Source organism: Gorilla gorilla, chromosome 2 (assembly GCF_029281585.2).
Source record: "Gorilla gorilla gorilla isolate KB3781 chromosome 2, NHGRI_mGorGor1-v2.1_pri, whole genome shotgun sequence".
Lineage (NCBI taxonomy): Eukaryota > Metazoa > Chordata > Mammalia > Primates > Hominidae > Gorilla > Gorilla gorilla.
Genome location: NC_086017.1, coordinates 41,053,088 through 41,072,003, shown reverse-complemented (window position 1 = coordinate 41,072,003; position 18,916 = coordinate 41,053,088).

Genomic DNA, 18,916 nt, shown 5'->3' with positions numbered 1-18,916 from the left:
TGCCTTGTCTTTAAGCAAAGAAGGGAGGAGATGGGAAGAGGAAAAAGAGATAATGTAAAAGGTAGGCAAAGGGAATGGCTTGGATGTGCTAATACCTGAGGCAGGAACAGGTTGAGGTTAATACAGTGCTATCGAGTTTCTTATGTTACCTTCCTTCTGCTCTTGCTATTGACTTTGCTTTCTCCTAATTCTGGCTTGCTCGTGATTCCTCATGGCTTCTAAAGGTATTTCATGGCCTTCTTTGATGTACACTGTCATCGTCTTCTCTTACTCATTTCCTGTTTCAAATATCTGAGGAAGAGAATCTGACTGGCATAACTTTTTTTCTTTTTTTTTTTTTGACAAAGTCTTGCTCTGTCACCAGGCTGGATTGCAGTGGCAAGATCTTAGCTCACTCCAACCTCCGCCTCTTGGGTTCAAGCGATTCTCGTGCCTCAGCTTTCCAAGTAGTTGGGATTACAGGCACATGCCACCACACCCAGGTCATTTTTATATTTTCAGTAGAGACGGGGTTTCACCGTGTTGGCCAGGATGATCTCATCTCCTGACCTCATGATCCGCCCGCCTAGGCCTCCCAAAGTGCTGGGATTACAGGCATGAGCCACCGCACCCAGCCATAACTTGTCTTTTTACCTGTGGCCACTCCCGAGGTCATGGAGAGGCTATGGTTTGGCTGCTCTTGCTTTAGATTTGCACCCCTGACTGAGACCAGAATGGCCAGGCTGCATGGTATAAAACATATCCTCCTGGGGCTACATGTTCTGCAGAGGCTGTGGGTAGGCACATTCTGGTGTATGGTAGGTGGCAGCCATTATCACCTCAGGTTCTTCAACACAGCAGACACAAACTATTCATGCTTGTAATTAATTTTGTACCCTACATGAACATAAGGCAAAAGAGGCCACAAACAAAGGGATCTAGCAAATGGCAATTGTAGGATGCTCGTTGTTGATACATTTGGTTCAAAACGAAAGGCCTCTGTGTTAAAATCCACAGCAGGAAACAACAACAACTACAAACAAAAAATCCTCAAGAGTGGTTTTACTAATGAAAACATAGATAAACAATCATTTATGCCCTCAGAGAATGAATAAAAGATCAAAGTTGGAATAACAGAACACAGAGACTTTTTTTTCCCCTTTCCTGCTTGAGCAAAAATCACCCAAGGTCTGAAAAGTTCACTATTCTATTGCTTCTTGTATATGAATGCAAATGTATATAGGCCAAAATTCAGGTGGGGTTTTTTCCTGCCCCTTGAGATCTATGTAAATTTGCCTTTAACTCTCAAATTCCATGGTCCACAGAGCTTTACCTCCAAGATTTCTGCTACTTTCTAGAATGGGAATGCCAGTAGATGAGTGAGTGTGTCCTGTTGGCTTTCTATACCACTTGGGTTCAGCTACCTCGAGTGTGCCTTTGTTCTGTAATTTGTCCATTCTAGTAGGAAACTGCCATTTTGCAGAGGGTCTCGCCCTCTCCCACAGTCCTGTTTCTCACCTGTCTCTTCCAGGTTTCTCTAGATGGCTAAAGGTCTTCCATTTCTATTTCTTCTCTTTTGCAGAGCAACTCAGCTCTCCCTCCAGATTTATTCTCCCTAGTTTTAACTCCTTAGTCCTCAAAAAACCTAAACAGAATTGAGGGACTTCCATTTAGTCTCTATGCTTATAAGGAGGCAGTAGGCATTATATAATAACTCGCACATAGATAGCAAATAAGCTATATAGTACTTTATAAAAGCCCCCACCAAAATGTGAGATTAGAACCATTATCTCACTGCTGTCAATGAGAAGACTTGAGTACTGAAGTTAAGTGAAGAACTTGGGATCACTACGTAACTAGTATGGCAGGATAAATGCCAATGTGAAAGTTACGTCAGGTTCCAGTAGATTCAAGGAATGCCATAGGTTTCATATACTTGTATTTCAACAAGACTTTGTATCAATTTGTCAACACATCTTTGGTGGAACTAGTGGACCTATGTTTCTGGACAATTGGGTGGATCTGCTTCTGGCTGAACGGCCATCACCAGAAAGTGCTTATTAGTGAATTCCTATCAAATGAGAAAAAGTTAGAATGGATTTTTGGCAGTTTGTGGCATCCGAGTACTCATGACCTCTCCTGACAGTGCCCTGAATTCATCTGGGGCAGGAAGTGCAGGTGGAATCCTTCTATTACAGCTGCTAAGGCATCTCATTGGCCAGATCCTTCTTCTTACTGCCCTGGTACAGCCAGGAGTCAGTCATGAGACCTGAGCTCAGCAAAGAAGACCTTTCTCTGGGCTCTGCAAATCTTGAATAGAGTGACACAGACAAACAGATGATGATTAGAGCTTATTATTCCAGAGCCAGCCTCTTAGGCTAGACTGTCTGATGTACCTGATTTTGGTTCTATCTGGTTCTGTTGTTCCCAGGCATGGTTCCTTGGCTGTCTTTTGATTTCCTAGAATGTGTTTTTGTTAACTGTAACCAAAGGACCTAAATGAGAACAGATTTCTCTAGTGGTACGTCAAATACTCTCCATGACTCTCTGTCTTGTCTGCTGTTATTTTTCAATATCTGAGATTAAAATGTGGATTATATCAGGGACTGGAATGATTACAACAAATCGGAATGATGGATAAAAACAGGCAAAATATGACTAATAAAGATGATTGCAGATTGGCATTTTAGATGCTAAAATCTAACTGCACGCGCTGAGTTAGGTTAAGTGGTAGAAGCTTATGTTAACTGCAATAATAGCAATAACTCCCATTTAAGGTCTACAGTGCAACAAATCCCACAGATTGGGAAATTGAGGCTGGAGATGACTCAGCTAACATCTGGTGGTAGTAGAATTCAAACACAAGTTCTGGGTTTTTCCCTAAGGCTATAGGTAGTAGCCAAAGCTGCAATCATAGAAGATTTAGTCAGAGACCAGAACCAGCAAGGGCAGTTCTGGGGTCCAAAGGATGTGGTGAACTCAGGTATGAGCCAGGGGGCGTTGTAATCCAGGGGCTGAGGCAAAGCAACCTGCAAGGGAAAATTAAAATCAAGGTGGTGTTTTATGTACTGCCAAATACGACACAGCAAATATGTAAATTCTCCCTGAATCCATCTGTAAGTTTAATGCAAATCTTATCAAAATCCCAGTATGATTTTTCCTTTTTCAATTTTTAAAATTATGGTAAGATACACATAGCATAAAATTTACCATCCTAATATTTTATATATACACTTAAATGGTATTAAATACACTCATAATGTGCAACCGTCACCACCATCCATCTCCATAGCTCCTTTCATTTTGTAGAACTGAAACTCTATACCTATTAAAAATAACTTCCTCACTGGGGCCTGTTGGGGAATGGGGGGCTAGGGGAGGGATAACATTAGGAGAACCACTTAGTGTAGGTGACCGGTTGATGGGTGCAGCAAACCACCAGGGCACATGTATACCTATGTAACAAAACTGCATGTTCTGCCCATGTAACACAGAACTTAAAGTATAAAAACAAAAACAAAACTTCCTATTCTTGCTCTTCCCCAGTTCCTGGCAATCATCATTCTACTTTCTGTTTCTATGAGTTTGACAACTCTAAGTACCTCATATAAATGGGAGCATATAGTATCTGTCTTTTTGTGATTGGCTTACTTCACTTAGCGTAATATCCTTACGGTTCATCCATGTTGTAGGTTCATCCTTTTTAAGGTTGAATAATATTCCATTACATGTATACACCACATTTTGCTTATTCATTCATTGGTTGGTGAAAACTGGATTGCTTCCACATTTAGCTGCATGGACATGGATGTTCAAATATCTACTGGAGACTCTGCTTTAAATTCTTTTGGGTACATACCCAAAAGTGGAATTGCTGGGCCATATGGTAACACTATTTTTTTGTTTTTGTTTTTGTTTTTGAGGAACTGCTGTAATCTTTTCCATAGGGACTGTATCATTTTATAGTCCCACCGCCAGTGCATAAGGGTTCCAATTTCTCCACTCTGACAACACTTATTATTTTCTGTTTTTTTGAGAGTAGCCATCCTAATGGATGTGAGGTGAGATTTTATTATATTTGCATTTCTCTAATGATTAGTGACGTTGAGCATCTTTTAAATATTTATTGGTTATTTGTATAATAGTCTTTGGAGAAATATCCACTGATGTCTTTTTCCCATTTTAAAAATTGAGGGTTTTTTATGGTTGTGGCTGATTTGGGGAGTTCTGTATATGTTTTGAATATTAATCCCTTATCGGATATATGATTTGTAAGCATTTTTTCTCATTCTGTGAGTTGCCTTTTTTTTTTACCTTGTTGATAGTGTCTTTCAATGCACAATAAAAAAATATGTTTAATGGACTCCAATTTGTTTATTTTTTCTTTTGTTTCCTGTCTCTTGGATGTCATATCCAAGAAGTCATTGCTAAATCAAATGTCATAAAACTTTGCTCTATGCTTTCTTCTAAAGGTTTTATAGATTTAGGTCCTACCTAAGGTATTCGATTCATTTTGAATTAATTTTTGTATATACTGTTAGGAAAGGTTGGAACTTCATTCTTTTGCTTGTGGATCTCTAGCTCAGCATAGTTTTTAATAAACATAGGCAAGTTTATTTTAAAATTTACATGGAAATGCACAGCACCTAGAAAGCTAAAATATTTTTTAAAAGAATAACTAATGGGAGAAAATTACCTCATAGTAATGCTTACTATGTAGCTATAGTAATCAAGACAAATGTAGTGTTTGTGGAGGGACAGACAGGTAGATCAAGGGAACAGAATAGAGAACACAGATATAGACCCTTATAGATGACTGATTTTTTGACTATATTAGTCTATTCTCACACTGCTAATACAGACATACCCAAGACTGGGTAATTTATAAAGAAAAAGAGGTTTAATGAACTCACAGTTCCACATGGCTGGGGAGGCCTCACAGTCATGGCAGAAGGCAAAGGAGGAGCAAAGGCATGTCTTACATGGTGGCAGGCAAGGGAGCATATGCAAGGGAACTGCCCTTTATAAAACCATCAGGTCTTGTGAGACTTATTCACTATCACGAGAACAGTGTGGGAAAAACCTGCCCCATGATTCAACTGCCTCCCACCGGGTCCCTCCAGTGACATGTGGGTATTACGGGAACAACAATTCAAGATGAGATTTGGGTGGGGACACAGCCAAACCATAGCATCAACAAAGGTGCAATAACAATTCAGTGGGGGAAAAATGGTGTTTTCAACAAGAGGTGTTGGAGCAATTGGACATTCATGGGCTAACAATAGGAAAAAAAGAACCTCAATCTAAACCTCATACCTTATACAAAAATTAACTCAAAGTGGGCCATAGGTTTACATGTAACATGTAAAACTATAAAACTTCTAGAAAAAGAAAAGAAGAAACTCTTGAAAACCTAAGGCTAGCAAAGCATTCTTAGATCTGATAGCAAAAACATGATTCATTAAAGAAAAAAGTGATAAAAAGAGCTTCACCCAAACTAAAAACTTTTGCTCTGCAAAGACTCTGTTAGGGGGATGAAAAAACAAGCTATAGACTGGGAGAAAATATTTGCAAACCACATAGTTGACAAAAGACATACCTAGAACATATAAAGAACTTTTAAAACTCAACAATAAAAATTGAACAAACAATCCAATTTGATAATGGGCAAAATGCATGAACATATATTTCACTAACAAGAATATACAGATGGGAAATAAGCATGTGAAAAAGACGTTCAGCATTGTTACCCATCCAGGAAATGCAATGCAAATTAAATTCACAATAAGATATAGCTACACATTTATTAGGGAAAGGTGTAGAGAAACTCATGTATTGCTGTGATAATGTAAAATAGTATAGTCACTCTAGAAAATTATTTGGCATCTTCTTATGAAACTAATATAGACTTAACATACAACCCAGAAATTACACTTTTGGACATTTATCCCAGACAAATGCAAAGTTTTAGTCATACACAAATCTACATTAATGTTCATAGCAGCTTTATTTGATACAGCTCAAGGCTGGAAACAATCCAAACATGTGTCAGTGGGTAATTGGTTGAACAAATTATAGCACATCTATACCATGGAATATTGCTAAGCAATAAAAAGGACCAAAGTGCTGATACATGCAACAACTTGCATAGATCGCAAATGAATTATGTGGAGTTGAGAAAGCTAATCTCAAAGGTTATACTATGTGATTTCCTTTATATAACCTTCTTATAATGACAACAATTGTAGAGCTGGAGAACCAGATTCATGGTTGCCATAGAACTGCTTTGTATCTTGACTGTGGTGGGCACACAAATCTACAGATGTGATAACATTGCATAGAACTAAATACACACACATACACACACAATGAGTACATATACAACTGGTGAAATCTAAGTAAGTCTGGTGAATTAAATCAATGTAAATGTCCTGGTTGTAATATTGTACTATAGTTATATAAGAAGTTATCACTGGGGAAAACTGGGTTAAGGGTGCACAGGATATCTCCTTATTATTTCTTACAAATACCTATGTATCTACAATTATTCAAAATAAAAAATTTTAAAAAAATCAAATGAGTAATCTTTGTGATTCACCAGAAGCTGGTGTAAAGCCAAATGTCACCTATTCCCCAGGGTAGACCAAAGCCAGTTCTACCTGCCTCTACGGCCCACGCTCTCCCCAGGTGAATCTGCCATGAGCTGTCCTTCACTTCCTCCATCCTAAGGCCTGGAAATCATAGTATCTGGCACATGGTGGTCACTAAAAGCTTCGCAAATGAATGAGATCTTTTTCTGATGTCCACTTTCTACAGAAGTCTCTCCATTAGCTGGGTATACTTTGTTAAAATTGTTTTTCACTGCTACTATTTTTCACTATTATTCTAACAGTTTTACATGAGTAAGTGACAAAGCCAGATCACAAAGGCGGAGTGATATGGTTTGGCTGTGTCCCCACCCAAATCTCATCTTGAATTATAGTTCCCATAATCCCCATGTGTCATGGGAGGGACCCGGTGGGAGGTAATTTAATCATGGGGGTGGTTACCCTCATGTGGGTCTCATGATAGTGAGTGAGATCTGATGGTTTTATAAGGCACTTTTCTCTCTTTGCTCAGCACTTCTCCTTCCTGCTGCCATGTGAAGAAAGATGTGCTTGCTTTCCCTTCTGCTATGATCATAAGTTTCTTGAGGCCTCCCCAGCCCTGCAGAACAGTGAGTCAATTAAACCTCTTTCCTTTATAAATTACCCAGTCTCGGGCAGTTCTTTATAGCATTGTAAGAAAGGACTAATACCGGGAGAAAAGGCAACGCAACTTGCCAATGAATGAACAGCTGAATTCTTAACTTTCAGCTAATTGTCTAAGACCCCATAATCAAAGTTGACAGATATATGCAGGCAAGAACAATGGTGAAGAATTCAATTACCATATAAAATGGATCAATCTTGTCCCAGAACAGAACACTGAACATCTCTTTAGTGAAAAAGAAAAATATCTTGTTTTAGTTTATTTACTTTCCAAAACAGAATGAAGACTTCTGAGGTCAGGACAATATAAATGTAATTCTCTGAGTCACTATAATAAAACACATCTTGGCAATTGTTTTGCTGAAAAGTTCAAGAATTTCTTTTTTCATTTATCACTCAGAATAGAAGTTATTCATAAAAATAGCTATTTGAGAATAGCACAACTCTAAAACAAGAATTCTTCAGAGTCCTTCCAAGATCTGAGTAGTTCCTAAGTAGTGGGCCAGATTTTTATTTTTATTTTTTAAACTAGGCATCCAAAGTAACAATCAGTTTCTTTTGTCGTATCCTTTCTTCTTTACATCCTGTATGAGCACTGAGTTTGACTGAGTTTGGATGTGTTCCTATTCAACATTTAATGGGATTCACTCATAGGCTAATCTAATTCCTTATGTGGCTACATAGCTATCTAACCGAGACCAAAGAAGAAGAAATGATGAAGAAAAAAGGAAGCCAAAGATGGACTCACCCTGTATATTGCATGTGAGGTTAGTGTTGGGTGCCACTTCCATAATAACGTGGATATTGCCTCTAACCAGCATCTTCAGGAAGTTCTATAGATAGGAAAGATCTCCAGAAAGATTATGCCAAGCCATGAGTTACTTCCTAAATGATCCACCCTATCTTATGGGGTTGGATTAAGTTTTTCTTTTTGAGACAGAGTTTTGCTCTTGTTGCCCAGGCTAGATTGCAATGGCATGATCTTGGCTCACTGCAACCTGCGCCTCCTGGGTCCGAGTGATTCTCCTGCCTCAGCCTCCTGAGTAGCTGGGATTACAGGCACCCACCACCATGCCTGGCTAATTGTTTTGTATTTTTAGTAGAGAGCGGGTTTCACCATGTTGGCCAGGTTGGTCTTGAACTCCTGTCCTCAAGTGATCTGTCCGCCTTGGCCTCCCAAAGTGCTGGGATTACAAGCATGAGCCACCATGCCTGGCTGGGTTAAATATTAAATAAAGTACAGTCCTTGGTATAGAGAAGTACTTGTTAATTGTTAACTCTTGCTACTGTTTTATCATTATTACTATTTCAATGATTAAAATTTAAGAGTGAGAAAACCATCATTAGATAACCTCATTGACCCCCGTTATTCTTGTTCTAGGATGTCAGAACTAAAATGAGACCTCACAATGGTGGAGTTTTACCCCTTGAGCTTCTCTCTTGATATGTGGAGGAATGAGCATAACTTTCATAATCTCTAAATCAGGGGCCAATAAAACATTATGACTCCTCCTTGCAGAGTCCTATATATTTAGCAGTTCTTGGTTACAGTATTATAACCCCTTGTGTCCTTAGTATATTCTGCCATAGTAAAGTGGTGTATGGGATATACTGACTCTTTGGCATCTTTGAAAATTATTTCCTTGTAAAGCTAATATGATAGCGGTTTGACTTATAGCAACATGCCTTGTTTGCTTAATGTTGAACTCTATGTCAACATTTCTGACTCTCCAATCTGCAGTTGATTGTGCTGACTTTGGCCCAGTAGCCATAGAAATTGCTGTAAACAATTTATACCCAGTCAGAGCAGATGCTATGATTTCATCATTTTGGACCACTATCAGTTCTACACAGAACCCAGTGCAGCCGCTACCCCTTGCCAGATTTGTCTCTATCTCACAGTGTCAAATTGGAGTGGCAGACACAGCTTTATTGATATTGCCTTCTGGAAATTTCCCACTTACCAATATGTTTGATTCTTGGAAACATGATTTAGTTTATCCCAACAAAAATCCCATAACATCAAATGTGAGCAGAGGGCTTAAGATTAGGCTTTAAATTGCTCATTTCTGGTTTACTTGGCTATTGCTAAATGAATACTTCTGAATAACCAACTATGAAAATCCATTTTTTTTTTTGACAAACTCAGTTGGGTAGTCACACCTACCACATTCCCTGGTCTGTCTTTTCCAACACCAATATCTGAATGACTACCCCGATTTACTCCCCAAACTACATCTCAAGCTCAGATTTCAAACTGAACCCAAATAACTATCATTGAAAGAAGAAATGAAACGTCTGATAAACGTGAAGATGCCAATTTCTCATGGTCTGAAAAATGTACATCAAAATGAGATGTGATGTAAAAACATTTGTTGGATTGATTAAAATTTGTAGAAGGGCCAAGATTAAACCCGCATGCTATTAACCTCTTCCCTAAACAATTTTCTGAGCTTTGCTTTTTATGTAGAGGTTTATTTATTTATTTATTTTATTTATTGTTGGAAGGGTCTTGCTCTGTCACCCGGGCTGGAGTGCAGTGGCGTGATCATAGCTTGCTGTAACCTTGAATTCCTAGGTTCAAGTGATCCTTCCACCTCAGCCTCCTGATGTAGCTGGGACTACAGGTGTGCACCACCACTCCCAGCTAATATTTCTCATTTATTTTATTTTTTTGTAGAGCTAGGGGTCTCGCTGTGTTGTCCGGGCCGTTATTAAACTCCTGGGCTCAAGTTATCCTCCCACTTCAGCCTCCCAAAATGCAGGGATTACAGGCGTGAGCCACCATGGCTGGTCCCTACAGTGAAGTTTTAAAAAATTATCTTTAGCACATACGGTTTGGCCTCTGGAAAGCTATTAACTAAGGCAATTCAAATTCCAGCCCCCAGTAGCCTGCTGTAAATCAGAGCATCTGGATATTGGGTGGGTAAGACTTGACAAGGCAAACAAGAAAAGCCTCCAATATCTTGTTCCTTAGTTGCTGTGGGAGGTTTTAATCCATGAATTGTGCTGGAAGCAATGGAAATAACATCCAATTCCTGTTTGTGGGCCATGTCCACTGGAAAAGCATTGTGCTAAAGGGGCAGACAGGAGAGATTTATGAGTCCTCTATTTTAAGGATCTTAGAGCAGGAAAAACCATTGAAGGTGAAACTTTCCTTTAACTTCTAATATGGATGTTTCATGAAACAGAGATAGCATTGGATGGAATAATTAAAGAATGTGATACTTGAACTGTTTTTTTTTTTTTTTTTTTTTGAGACAGTCTCACTCTGTTGCCCAGCCTGGATTGCAGTGACATGATCACAGCTCAATACAACCTCAACCTCCCTGGGATCAAGCTATCCTCCCATCTTAGCTTCCCAAGTCATTGGGACTACAGGGAATGTGCCGCTGTGCCCAGCCAAACTGGATCTTCAGTATGTTTATGTAACTTTCCGGGAGCAGAGGTAAGGTGTTACAGAAAGGGCATCTACTTTAGTACAAGCAGAGAGGCAGAGCTTGTTTAAGAAATAGGAGAAACTAAATCTTAATAAACATGGATACTTTTGTTGAGAAGAAATAAAAAATAAAGTTATCCAGCTGAGGCTTGATTAGAGAGAGAAAGAAAGCTTTCACAAAGCCAGGAAGGGAAGTCTGGAATTGAGGCAAAAGGCCATTGGCAAATCTCAGTGAACGTTTATTGAACACTTTCTATGTGTTCCCAGGATTCTGAAGAAACAGAGATGAGTTGGATACGGCCCTGCCCTGAAGGAGTTTGCAGGTTATAGCCAATGATAAGTGGGAAAGTGGACTCTTAAAAAGACTAGTTTGACAGAGTATATAGAAGAGATGGAAAGTTAAGAAACCCTAAGCACAAAAGTTGAGGCAGAATCCAAACTGAAGGCAAAGTGTGTCTAGCAGCTCATTTTAGGGACATTGATTTGTTTGGCTTCTTTTTCCCCAGTGTTTTCAGCTTTGGAGCTTCAATCGAACTTTTGAGACAAGAAGGTAAGTTAAGGTTTCTAAAATTGCAAGAAAAATTTCTTATAGTATAAATACATACTGTGCAACATTCACTGTTTATGTGAAATTTAATTTGACTGGGCATATTGTATTTTGCAATGCATTTGCTTATTCTAGTCATTGTTCCTAAATGTCATTCATCCTCTGCAATTGATGTACTTGATTGTGTTCTGTGTTTATTTACAGAGGAAAGACAAGAAAAGTGTCTTCTTCACAATTTTATTATTTTGGTGTCAAAGATTCCAGTTGATTATCCCTTTCTATCTCCAAAATCTGGCAAACCCTACTTACCTCCCCAACTGCTTTCGAAAGCATAAACAAAATAAAATAACATCATCAAAGATTCCAGAAGATTGGGAAAGGTGTGGAAGGTAGTGATTAAAGTATAGTTGTAAGGGCCCTTTGACATCAATTTTATTCTCTCAGTGGGCTTAAAGTGTTTCTTTTCTGCTTCCTTTACTACAAAGATACTTCACTCAAACTCTATCTTGTTATAGACTCTTGAAAACTGGGGATATGATTTCTAGCCTTGTAATTTGTGTAATAAAATGTCAGTCATAAAAACCACTGGGAATCTGGGACATTTGTAACGATTGGGCTGTCGTTAAAATACATGATTGCACAAAGGTATGGCTCAACCCAGGAAAACACAAACCATAATAAAAGGTCACATGGAAGATACAGGCATGGGCAGGCATCACTTGGTGGCAAGCAACAGAAATCCCTTAAGAAAGCGCGAGTGGAAAGCAATTTATTTCAGGGGACTCTGATGGTATTTTGAAGAAGGTATAACTCCTGGAACTGGAAAGCTTTGAGATACTTATCTCTCTCTCTCTCTGTCTCTGCCTCTCTCTCTCTCTCTGCCTCTCTCTGTCTCTCTCCCTCACCAATCTCCCATAGTATTGGGTATAATCTTCACCTATTCCAAAATGTAGTAAGCACCTTAGTTTACATGGCTTTCCAAGTCTTGCGCCTGTGGCTAAATAACTACAGTGTTGGTGTCTGAATTCAACTTCCTGTGAAGGAGACCCTTGAGTGCCTACCGTTCATCAGGTGTTCATCAGTAGGATGGGGGAAGGGTCCCATGGCTCCCGATGTCTTTAACAGGACTCTGGGCATGGATTTGGGCAGATAATTAGACAGAGCAGCTAAATCAAGTGACATATTTTCCTTTAATTGCTCCTAACTAGAATAAGAGGATGATTTGTGTCCTGATTTTTATGAACTTTTGCATTCTTTCTCAAGTTCTAAATTCATTGAGTAAATCCTTCAGAACATTTGACCTTGTATTATGGGTTTTGTGGTTTAAATTTCCCATGAAGTTAATTATACCATGGACAGTATTGGGGTGAAAGTATTGTCTCTAAGATCATGTTTAAAATGTTTTGTCTCAGAATTTTAATACCCCTTTTGGCCTGTAAACACTTTGTAGCACCATGATAAGCAAAGACAGTATTTTATGCAGGTCAGTTTTAAGTGGGAGAAGGAGGAGTCTCTTTAATTTAAAGAGGCTTAATAAAGGACATTTCACTGAACGATTGGTTATAGCAATTGAGTTTTCTAGAGGTTTTTTTTTTTTTTTTGGCCTTCCCTCAAGTTGTGTTGTGTACTGTGTAAGAATAGGAATAGGCAAGAGTGAGTGGAGTTGGCCTTTAATAGGCTTCCAGTTAAGCTCTTAATTTACGCTGGTTGTCTATACTGGCCAACGCTCCCATGTCGTTATCTGTGAGAGAATGGAGAAGAAAAAATGGCATTCTATTTTTTGCCCCCTCTTCTCCTTGTGATCTTACATCTTCACTTAAAAGCAATCAGGTGCGCAGGTGAAGAGATACGAAAAAAAGGGCTTTTAATAGCTTTTGATATCAAGATTCCATCTTCCTCCTTAAAGGCTAGTCCACACTTCTGTGTTGTCTGGTGATGTTTTCAGTTCCACCTTTTGTGTTTTAAGAATTGCACTTTTAAAATTAAAAATGCCTTAAGGAAGGACAGCAGGGCATCTGGAGGTGGCGTAAATAGAGATGAATGCTCTTCAAAATCCACCTGATTTATTCTGTCAGTCAATTGCAATATAGTTATCTTCCAACACTAGCCTTAGGTTTCAGTGTACACAAGTCTAGGATAAAGTGGTCTCTGTAAAGAGCATCCATAGGAAGCATGCTGCCCACTTGGCAAAGCAAGGTGGTTATTTGTTTGACTATACCATGCTCTCCTTCTTCTTCCAAGGGGCCTTCGGATAGGCTGATGCTATGGAGTTGGAATCTTAAGCTGGAGGATGAGCCAGTCAAAGTCATAAAGGGAAGCCATATGTCACACACTTGGAAGTCCATGTGTAGACATCAAGTTGAGAGTGTCAGAGGCAAGGTCAAGACCAGGATCTTAGCACCAAGGTTAGAGTGGCAGAAATCAAGACTAAAGTAAGTGGAAAAAATATGTGGAAGTGGCAGAGGATGGTGCCTGAAGAGGTAGAATAGGAGAGGACTCCAAGTGTAAGTGTTGTGAGAGAACATTATAGATGAGCGGTGCTCAGCTGCAGTGTCCTAGCCATGTGGGCCTCTGACTCCTGGCAGCAAACAGGATGGCGGATGCAGCTGTTGAGAATGCCCTGCAGAGTAGCCAAGACATTGATAGGGGTCTTCCATGCAAGGATAAGATGACTTTTCCTCACACTGCCCCACAGCAGTTGGTTTGTAAGAAAAAATTCCCCAAGATTTTAAGTCCTGGGTATGCATGAATACCTACAGCTCTGACATAAAGCCATATGACTCTTCTACAGAAAGACGAGAAATTGGCCGATGATGCCACGGTGGTGGTCACTGGAGGCCTCTGTGGTCAAAGGGCATGTGCATATCTCTGCTTTGACCTTTATTCCTTGGCAGAGCAGAGGAAACTTCTGCTCACAAAGTTGTGTGTGTCCTGCTTCAACATCACAATTTAAGGGAACAAAAATGGCATAATTTTGTCTGAGTCTTGAGGAGGGACTCTGGGAACTATGGGTGTTTATTAATATGCTTGACTCCTCATTTCACGAATAGGGTGGGGCAGGAGTGGTGACTGGCCCAGGCATAGGACAAGTGAATGACTGGGACCAACAATTGATTCTATGAGACTAGCCCTACCCAAAAAAGAATAGCGAAACAAGAAGGCAGGCCAAATCAGAGACACCATAGGAATGCCAAGGGTCTGACAGCAGGGATATCACACAAGTACACCAAGTGAAGAGGGCCTGAGAAATGACTAGATTAGGAACCAGATCAGTGCCAAAGTCAGTAAGAGACAAGGAAGGAAGTGAGTAGTATGATGGTGTGGGGAGGCAGAGAGATATGCTATCAATTGCCAAAATAATCAGGAATTTATTTATTCAATATATCATTCAGTTTTTCAAGGAGTCTTCTTTCATTCATTCAACAAATATTCAAGTTTCTAAAATGTTCTAAGTTCTGAGCCTAAATATTGGTATGCAATACTACCAGGACCCAGACACCAACATGGTGTGGTAGTTCTATGACTTGAAAGAGCATTATGAGAACGTATGGGAAGGGCACCAAAGGAGAAAAGAGAAGCCTTCCTATTGGCAGAGAAAGCTGAGTTGAGGTTTAGGGACAAGTAGCAGTTAAGTAGAGGACGCTCATTTGGGGCAAAGGCCAGGTGGCAAGCATGCCAACAGTACTTTGGGGAAGCCATATGGCATCAGACTGGTTGGGACATACAGTGATAGGTGGGGCATGGCAAGGCATGAAGGTTTCAATAAAAGCAAGGGCCATAACTTGATGGGCCTCGTAAGTCATGGTAAGGACTTTGGACTTTATTCTAATAGCCATGGAGAGCTACTAGAAGGGCTTTTAGCAAGAGAAACTCAATTTGAGCTGTGCTGGGAAAGCTCACTCAGGCTACAGGTTGCATGATTTAGGGCTGAGACCAGAATGAACTGGCCTGAAAGGTGGCTGTTGAAAAACAGATGGGAGAGAGATTTGGTTGTCAAAATGACGGGGCTTGATTATTGGCCAGAGACTTGAGGAAGATGGAGGAAGCCAAAACGAGTTCTACGTTTCTGGATTGGATAACGAGGCGGATGGTATAGTTATTTGTCTGTTTGTGGAACTAAGAGGAGAATTGGGTTGTGGAGGGAGGACAATGAACTCAATTTTGGATATGTCTGAGGGTTGGGGGTGGCAGGGGGATGCCCTGCTTTTGCACTAATCCAGTGCTTGTCTGGGTGGGTGGGAGAGGCTGTTTATAGCACCAAGCACAGGCTCGTTATCAGTTAACAGCCGTGGCTTATTTTTCTCCCTGGTAATAGAAGAGGATCTGGACTGAGGATGCAAGGAATTTGGGCTGGAATATGCCAGAGAAGTAAACCTTGAGTTAGAATCAAGACGTGTGGTAACAAGATTTAGCTTCTGAATGCAGAGACAAACAAACACAAATCGAAATATCTCAGTGTAAAAAAAAAAAAATCACAGAATTTCACTTGCACCAATGGTTTTGTTTTACAAATTCCTTGACATGCTTCTGTAAGAAAGCAATTGCTTTGTTGCTGTTTTCAGGGGGCGCTTCCTGCAGGGCACACCTAGAAAATGGTGTGCTTCACAAAAGATATGCCATCTCCCTGGGCTCTGATTTTCTTCTCCTCGGGTCAGTATTTCACTCTTGTCAGGATATTGCCTGATGCCTGCCTGTCTCAAACCCCAGAGGAGAGCCATCTGTTGAGCTGTGGAATGTTCTCAGCCACAAGTCATACATCATTGTTCTAGCCAGGTCATGCTGTTGCTTGCAGAATTTTTTATAGATAGAGGCTCAGCTTATGTTCTGAATTAGACGCTCTCATCTGCCTGTGGCAAATTACGGCATGTGCTAGTGGAAACTCCCTCTTGGGTGGTGCTTGAAATATTTGGGATATTATCTGGTTAGACATTCTACTACTCCTTTTAAACAACTCTTTCTCCATTCAATCTTTGAAAGCCAAAGTGTGTGTGTGTGTGTGTGTGTGTGTGTGTGTGTGTGTGTGTGTGTTTTTGTTTTGGATTATTTCATACCAAAAGCATTTTCCATTTTCTTATTAGGAACTTTCTCTTTGTCCAAAAGGAGAAAAAGAAAAAAAAACTTGTAGAGAACACACTAAGTTTTTTTTTACAAAATGGCCTGTTTATACTTTAAAGGTTGTATTATGGCATAACAGATTTGTAATTTTAAGCTTTTAAAGAGGGAACAGTTTTGAATTTAGCCTAGTGTTAGTGATGTCACCAAGGAATACTTCCATTTAATAGCTTTGAGTGAAATAAATGCTCCAGCTTCAAGGAAAAAACAGCTAAAGGTAAATGGGGTGGCTAAAGGGAGAAACATATTACAGAGGCAGTTATGCAGGTTCATGCTACAAGTGCTGAGCCATTGTTATCTTTTCTTCTTGCTCTGAATGGATTAGGAGGATTCTACTCATTGAGTTGGGTGATAGGAATTATTACCCTATCAAAGAACAGGTGGGAAGGGCTGAGCATGCTGGCTGGTTGGGAAAGTCTACAGACATTGGGAATTTCCTTTCCTATGGTGAAGTTCACTGCAGAAGAAAAGCTTTAGGAATTTTAACATGCCATGAGGTTGAAAATTCTGGAAGGTTTTAGCTACAAGAGATTGAGATGGAGCTATACTCAATCCTGGAGACAGAAGTGGAGTTAAATCAAGTAGCCACTGATGAAAGTCCTTCAAATGTTCTTCATCATCCTCTGGATAAAGCCCAACCTTCTTAAGATCGTGTATGGAATTTTCATGATTTGGCCCTGATAATGTTTCCAGCCTTATTTTCTTGCCATCCTTATCCGTCTCTAATACCTGGTACCATGTCATTCTTCCCAATGTTTATCCTCAGCTTTTCAAATAAAGCCTACTGTTGTCAAAGAAAGAATATAACTAAATATAAACAAGCTATTCTCTGTATCTCAATTACAAATTTCTTGAAATAAATGAATAAATCTGACACAAAACCAAATTTGCTTCCTATTGAACTTGGAAAATGTGTTTCTGAAACAAATATGACTTGGATAAATAAATGACCTTGCTGCCTTTTCCAAGGTCATGTGGTAGTTTGGTGATGAAGCACACCTCTCTTTTATTATCTGTAAAATAGGTATATTACAATTTACCAAATATGGCTGTTGAGAGAATAAAATGAGATCATTCTTTTAAAGGACTACTGATGGTACCTGCTGTATAGTTGGTACTAAATCGTGACCACTATATTAATCTAAAGGACTGACTCAGCCCCTTCCAATGGGTGATGCTTCTAGAAATAAGCATGAGCCCACAATGCTCTGACTTCCTTACTGTGCTTCTGAATGATTCCTCTGTGTGTGTGTTTATGTGCTCACACCCACGCCCTCACCGAATAGCATGGCCTATACATCACACGGAGATTGTTTTCCAAAAGCCTGTTCCATTATAATCTACATTTCCATCAACCTTCTATTGACTTTGCCATGCAGTTCAGATCATCACTTAGCTATTACTGACACCTTTGAGCACATCTGCTGAGAACTGTGCTTGGAGGGGTTGCACATTTTGAGGGTGTGTGCATAATGATATAAGGTTCTAAATAATAAATTAAAAGATAGTTTAGAGCCCTCATTATAGCCATCTGTGTTAACTTCCCATTACAAATTAGAATATCCATTTTGACACAAGTTTAATTTTTCCAAAACACCTGTTCTAAAAGTCAATGTACTTTTTACATAATGGAAATGGCAACACTTTGAAAATATTACACTTTACTGGAAAGTCAGTTATGTTCCAGAATAAATGTTTTCCATGGCGGGCGGGGTGGGTAGTTCTCATACGTAATGAAGACCATCAATCACCAAACAAAAACCCCGCATCACGTATAAAGAACTCACCCACGGATTTCCTTTTCTTTCTCTTTCATTAATACTTTTAAAAATCAGCAATAAGTTCCTTTGGTTTTCTTCTCATATTTTACAAAAATCATTGTAGAAGCAGAGGTGTGATCAGTTAACAACTGTTGACTTCTGAAAAAAACAACAAAGCTTCCATCTTAAAGCATCCACAGAAATGGAAGCAATTTCCATTACAACCTTGTGGATTAGGCAGCTTATTTGTACAATCCATTTTCCTTCATGTTGTCTACTCATTTCATAAATAATTCTGTCTGTGTGGTTGTGCAATATACTGATATTTCACCAATTTTTCTGTTAATCCAAATAGCATCAGGCATTGAATGATGTAGGCATTTTTGGAAACTGACTTCAGTACAGACTAAAATAAGAGAATTCTGGATTACAATGGCTGTGCCATTTTCTAGGCATCATTTACTGGAACTGGGTAGCAAAACAAAAAACCAGTGTTTCCTTAAAATAAGACAATTGGCAAGGCCTGTCACAAGAAGTGAAAAGATTTCTCTTCCTTCTTGGTTTCCTTTTAACTATCTCTATAAAACAAAGGAATTGCCAGAAACCTTTGGATGCTTCCTCTGTCTTCACGAAAAGGACTACTTAATTGAAGTTACCGACCTTCTTTCCTTTTGCATCCAAAGATCACCTCTACCCCCTTGGAGAGATGTCAGGGGAAAGATTTCTGCCTTCCAGGAGCCTTAGAGAATTATGATCATCCGTCTCCATGTATAATATACTCTCCTTTGAGTACGTTAAAAAGCCATAACATGCAAAACATACATTGCAT